Raw genomic sequence first — 7,027 nt, 5'->3', positions numbered from 1 at the left:
GGAAATATGATTTAAAGACCGGAGCTGTCGTATACGTCCGCCCGAGCAGACAGCTATCTCAGATCTGACATATGACAGTTTGTTTATAACTGTCATAGAGACCCTTTAAACTGCTAATCAATATTCGTTGTCTTGACAACGAATATAAGAAAGATTATTAATAAATGCCATATGGCTTCAACTCTCTAATAACCGATCGATATTATCGATCGGTCCGTCAGCTGTAACACACACAGCATCAGCGGCGAAATAGTACGGGCGCAACACTGCCCCTCTTCTTCAAGATTGTCGTCCCGACAATCATTCTTGAATTTTTTTCTTTAGGACTGAGATGTTCCTTTGTTCTTCTCTGAGCTGCTGCAACAGATTTTCCGAACGAATATCTCCAATCCTCAAGCTGTCGATTCCAGGGAATGTTTCCTTGCTCTACCTCGCATTTCATGCAAGTTACCGGGCTTGACTTCCCATCGACTTCTTAATTTTCAGACAAAGGGGGGGAATAACTTCCGTGGACCCAACGTCCCTGAGGACTTTCTAAGTCTTTGCCTCGGCATTTGCCCTCCGTCCCACGGGAAAACCACGGTCAAAAACCGTGGGCGAGGCAATCTTCATTGAAAACAAAATTCACCGCCATGCTTTTCTGTGTTATTAATCCCTTCCTTCAAGGATCTTCTATGTTCACTGTAACTAAACACAAAATAAAACGAGTAACTTGAAAATAGAAAGAAAATTTTATTAATTATAAAAATTTATTTATTCTAAAATTTGTCTTTCATAATAGGGAGCTAATCTATCTAAATGTACCACTTTATTTTTATGTTTATTAGACTTTCTTATACAATAAACTACATCGTTTAATCTCCTTACAACTTCAAAAGGTCCTTCCCATTTACTTTGCAATTTAGGAGACCTTCCTAGAAATCTACGAGGATTGTATAACCAGACCTTTTGTCCCGAATTAAACAAAATCTGACAAGCATTGCGATCATAAAGAGCTTTAATCTTAATAGACCTTAAATTCAAATGCTGCCTAACTTCTTCATGAATAAAATTTAATTTTTCTTTTACTCGAGAAACGTAATTATCTCTGGAATAAACAGATTCTTGAGGAGGGCTACCGCGAAGAAGATCTAATGGAAGCTTTAAATTCCTGCCGAAACACATCTCTGCTGGAGAAATTCTAACAGACAAGTGTTCTCTGTTTATTCGAAGTGTTGTGTTGTGTTGCTTAATTTCGTGAGTTTCGTTGTTGTGCGTGAAATACCGGTCTGCGGACGCAACAGCATTAATAATATTAACCGAATCATGTGTTGATGGTGTATGCAAAATGGGAATATTTTCTAAAGGTATACAGTTACCTGTTGTTATGTTTTTTATTTCTGTGTGTACTATTAATTTTTTAAAAATAGATTTCACGCTTTGTTAAATCTTGCGTACCTGCATCCAAATGTTGCAATATATCGCTCTCTTCTTCTGTTAATAACTGTCGCTTCTGCACGTCCTTTAACACATTCTTTAGTGTAAGCATCTTCTTTCGTATTCTTTTTTGTTCATACCCTTACAGCACCGAATATTGCTGTAATCTTTTTGCAACATTGCAATATTGCAATTTCTTTTCCAACATTGCACAAACGTTGCAGCAATCTTTCTAGTTCAAGTTTCTATTTGTAACATTTCAGAATATCTGCAGCAATATTGCCAAATAAAGCTTGCATTCGTAATATTGGAGAATTATTGCTGCAATACTATCATCTTTTTCTTGCACTGGTTATATTTATGAACTATTATGGCAATATTGCTAATTGAAGATTGCATTTGTAACATTGCAGCAAAGATATATATGTATAATATATTTTGTCACATTTTGATTTAAAACTCAAAACTTAAATGATGGATGAAGTCAAAAAATAAACAAGTTCGCATGAAAAATTGATTATAAATTTGTAATTTTGCAGCAAGATTGCGCTATTATTGCCTCATGATTGCATTCCGATATTAACTGCCAATTGTTTCTACCGCCGCGGTGGCTAGATTCTACGCTGGAAGCAAGAAGCACGAATGGAGGAATACCACACTCATGCGCAAGCTATGTATATACAAGTCGCATGCACTCACACGCATGTACATATACATGGCTTGCGTATGTGTGCGGTTACCCCTCCATTCGTGCGTGCTTCCAGTGCCTAGAATCTGGCTACACTACCGCCGCGCAACGTATTGGCCTTTATTTCCTTTATTCTGTTTGTATACTTTTGTGATTTGTGAGCTCTGTGCTGCTAATTTCTATACACGATAAGAAATATTTTATATTTTGAATGTTTGTAACCTTCATTGCTGTGTATATTTCCAAACATGTCATTTCATTGTTTGTCTCCGCGGAGAATAAAAATAATATCAATTTATCAAAGTATTGTTTATAATTATAAAATCGTATCTACTTATCTAGGTTATAATTGGACTTTAAAGGATATTTTTTGGTTTTTCAACGATCGATCAAAATACAAGTGTGCCCTACAACTTCAATTTCACCTTTCAATTTTGGTCTCGTATTCCATTGGTGATCATACGCAGTGAAACTGTACCTCTTGGGTATTGGATTGCAACGACTTGTGCAATAGTGGGTGCTGCAAGCTGCTACACAGTGAGGTATACACATTATTTTCTGATTTTTTGTAACCTTCATTGTTATGTGCATTTCCAAGCACATGTAAAAATATAATGTCGTTTTATTGATTAAGTTATATATAAAAATTATAAGCGATTCGACTCTGTGAATTCTATTCTAAAAGGCTAAGCTATGGCTAGGCTACCCGGTAAAAAATTTCTCATACATAATTAGACAAAAATAGTACATATCTAATTATACAAAATTATATACCGAATTTGTCCATACATAAATAGATACACCTATATATAAATGAATATGAATATATATATTTATATATGATTATATAAAGGTGTGTATGAGTAAATATACATTTTCTTGTTTTATTTTGTTGTGTTTTTATTGCGCAAACATAAAGTACATAATCATACATACATCACATCATATATATATATATATATACTCATACAGTACACAAAGATTGCATACACATTGCATCAATCTTTCATCGCAATGTTGCAATATTGCAAATTCACTGCAAAATGTTGTTGCATCATTGCTGTGGGATTGCAGCAACGTTAAAATGTCCGCTTTTAGGAAGATTGTAACGAAAGATTACAGTAATATTGCAATGTAATGAATTTGCAATAATGCATTGTTATTGCAATCTTAGAATAATGTTGCATATATTTTTATTTATTCGGACATTTATCTGTCCAATTTTTGAACAATCAGTTCAATATCTGAATTCCCTGTGTTGAGGTCGTATCAGAAAAATTAAACTGATAAAAATAATTACTATGTCTTTAATCTTACTAGCCACTCTTTGCAAGTTTCATATAATCATCATGACTAAAACTTAAATACGAGATAGATTTTGCAACGCGCGTCGCATAGCGGTAAACGAACGAACTAGCAATTACCGAATATTGCTATTGCAATGTTACTGGAATGTTGCTGTCACATTCTCATGAAATATTACAATTACAGGTTGCAATAATGTCTCAACAATATTACATTGCAACTTGCAAGATTGTAACATTGCTGCAATGTAATTGCAATGTTCTGTGCTGTATGGGCAGTAAGAGTGACTTGATGAGGTCCTTTCTTAAAAATCTCTTCTTTAAATACCCCAAGCACTAATTTTCGAACTATTTGTATCATTCATAAAATGTATTTATATCTCATGTTATTTATTTTTTTCATATTATTTAGAAATACAATAAATAACATATATTTCTTATAAATGTAAAATAGTGTTTTTTTATTTTATTTTGTTTATATTCCTCTCTTGCATGCACGCGCGCGATGAGAAAAAGGTATAGAAACTTTTAGAAAAGTAAAATATTTTTAAATCAAGGCATTAAGTGAAATTAAGGAAAAAGTGACACAATTAGCCAGAATTTCTCGTTTATACAAAATCATATACAATTGCGTATGACTATATCTGAAATTTGCTTCTTACTTATATATGTTTATACATGATGCAAGACTTATACATAATCATATATTAGACTAACAGAGATTCATATATAATTATATATAAAATATTGTGGACATTATATATAAGTATGTATAAAAAGTACTTACATGTAATTCTATACTGCAGTCGCTCCATTTATATATATATATATATAACGTTTTATATTTCGTCATGTATAATTATACATATTTTTACACAATTATGTAAAATATTGTATAACTCTATTAAATGCTACATGATTATATATGAGAAATTTTTTACCGGGTAAGCATGGTTCTGCCTTGCAAATACAAATAAAGAGAATAATATGGTACTTTTGAGAATAATATGGTACTTTTACATTATTTTTTAATAATGTGTACATTGTACTAGATATTAAAAAATATGATTTCGGTGTTAGTGTCTACTTCTCGTACACCAAGCCAATCATTTAATGGGCTTATTTGTTTCGTTTCGTTTCATTTTTACATATTCTTTATTGTAATGCAAAGTAAACTGTGTATGTAACGTGTTGTTTCTCATTATTATCCATAAATAACTGTATTTACAAAAAAAATGTTGCTTTTTTTTTATTCGTTTTTTAAATCTTGATGATTATGAGTGTAGATCAATAATGAAGAACGATTTCTCAGAAGCTTTTTCTTCGATCAACGTAAAAAAGGTCACTTTAAATTATTCTGAAACAAAATATAATTTACATGAGAAAAAACATAGAAGAACACAATAAAAAGTTATTTCTACATTTAATCACATAAAATTAGTGGTCATCTATATAAAAAATATAGGGAAATAGTGGTTTGTTTTTATTACTGTATAATATATGTAATTCATTTTTGTAGAAACAGTACGAGTACACGTTTCATCAGCAACGGATGACATCATAGCTGACGCAATCGGCAAGTGGTTGGCACAAGCTAAGCATCGAAAGGAACGCTCAGAAAAGCGTTTAAGCAATAAAACAACCAAGTTTCACTCTTTTCGAAAACATAGAAGAGGACTTGTTACTAGATAACGAAAAAAGTACTATGTCGTTGTCAAAGGATAATTGAGCTTCTTAAGACAATTTTTATAATATTTCTAAAATTTTTAACTTAAAATTTATAATCTATTTAGATTCGTTGAAACGTCTTTTTTTGGATACATGGCGTACTATAAAATGGTATACACTGATCGTTCTCTGTTCATGTGTATTATAAAGTTATAAAAGTTAAACTACAATAAAATACCAAAGGGTTGCCATATTTTTAAAGTATTTCATCGAAGCGTGTTAACTTCTGTAAAGTGTTAAAGTATATAGAATATATGCTACGTTTTGTTTACATATATTATCTTTATAAAGATATACATAAACTTTTATAAAAGTAATGTGTTAAAATTTTAAAGTTGGCTATTGTAAGTTTTGTTTGTATTTTTTGATTCTATAAAATTAATGTATAGTGTTTTATAAAAAATTGGTCACAATAAAGCGCCAGGAAAGACCCGAGCCTATCTCGATTCGTTCACAATTCCGCTCGTCTATTCTGTATTCGCGCCTCTGTATCCCAACGCGCTGATTGGCCAGCCTTGGTTAATCAGAACTCAGTTAATATTGCTCAGATTGCAAAATACAGGACTTTTTTTTACTCAGTTCAACCGTCTCTATCTGCAGTTCAGTGGTGTTCAGAGAAATACCCTGTATGTGAATATTGCTAAAATCTTAAGAGAAATTAATTGTAATCGGTACAATATTGTTTTGTTAGCATCTGTACAACAATAATGCAATATATATTAAACGGATTACAAGCCCTTTTTTTTCATCAACATTCCATATTGCAGCAATATTGCATTGCAATGTTACTGCAATATTCAGCAATTTTACAGAAATGTTGCGACAACCTTGCAATAACGAGACGCATAGTTGCATGTGAATATTGTTGCAATGTTGCGCGAAAATGTACAGTGGAGGACATTTCAAGATTGAGGCAATATTGTGGCAACCTTGTAGCAAGATTAGCAACATTTCTGCAACATTGCCAACTTTACGAAGTAATATTGCTGCAAGATTGCATCAATATTTGGTGCTGTAAGGGTAATGACTTATAGATAGCCTTCTTTTTAAAACTTTAATTTCAGATGTGTATACTTTTCGAATTTTAGTTTTAATTGATGAATTTATGATTCTGTCAAAATATACTGGTGAAACGATGGATTTGAGTATTATTATATGAGTGTGTACCCATTATGTTAACTCCTTCGATATCTGGTTCTATATTTGTATCATTATTTTTATCTGTAATTAGTTATTGCAGTTCATTATTGTAGTATAGTTATTAATTTACTAACACATAAGAGTAGATATATTTATTTGTACTAACCAGCTTCATTATTTATATTTTCTTCAATATGAGCAGCGTTTTGGTGGTGCAAATCAATTTGAGTTGGTTGAATTTCCGTTTCGAGTAGCTAAAAAAGAAATTTGTTAGTTGTCATGTTCTACAACTATACATTTTTAATAACTAAAATATCGTTAAACATAAATATATATATATACACATACCTGTGGAACAGCATCTTTTTTTAATTTGCGATTTGTATGATTTAATTCGTAATCCATATCTTTAAAATGAGCAGAACAAACTGCAGCTGATTTTACTGGTTCATATTTTTCTAATTGTAAAGCTTTCAGCCATTTCTTACGTCTCTCCATATTTTAGGGAAATCTAAAATAACAATATATATATATATATATATATATATATATATATATATAATATTATTATTTTTAATGTAAGTACATAAATACATAAATTATTAATTAATAATCAAATATTACAGATTTTTAATTGTCATAACCTATATTTAAAATATTTTACTTACAAATAAAATGAAATGTTCCGATTTAAAGCACTTTCCATTTCTAATTGCTCCATGTTTTTTTTACTGCATCGATTTTTACACGT

The 7,027-nt window shown here is 31.1% G+C and overlaps 1 long non-coding RNA gene across 1 annotated transcript; it reads right to left on the bottom strand.

The window, feature by feature from the left end:
• Positions 1–3,311: 3,311 nt before the first annotated feature.
• Positions 3,312–6,763, bottom strand: LOC105667569 (uncharacterized). Its single transcript, XR_010889191.1, has 3 exons — positions 6,625–6,763; positions 6,443–6,530; positions 3,312–6,357 (listed from the first exon to the last, which is right to left on the bottom strand). It is a non-coding gene; the product is annotated as an uncharacterized lncRNA (long non-coding RNA).
• Between the last annotated feature and the right edge of the window lie 264 nt (positions 6,764–7,027).

This window comes from Linepithema humile, chromosome 3 (assembly GCF_040581485.1).
Source record: "Linepithema humile isolate Giens D197 chromosome 3, Lhum_UNIL_v1.0, whole genome shotgun sequence".
NCBI classification, from domain to species: domain Eukaryota; kingdom Metazoa; phylum Arthropoda; class Insecta; order Hymenoptera; family Formicidae; genus Linepithema; species Linepithema humile.
The sequence above is the reverse complement of the archived record's forward strand: the minus strand, read 5'-3'. Positions and strand labels throughout refer to the sequence as shown.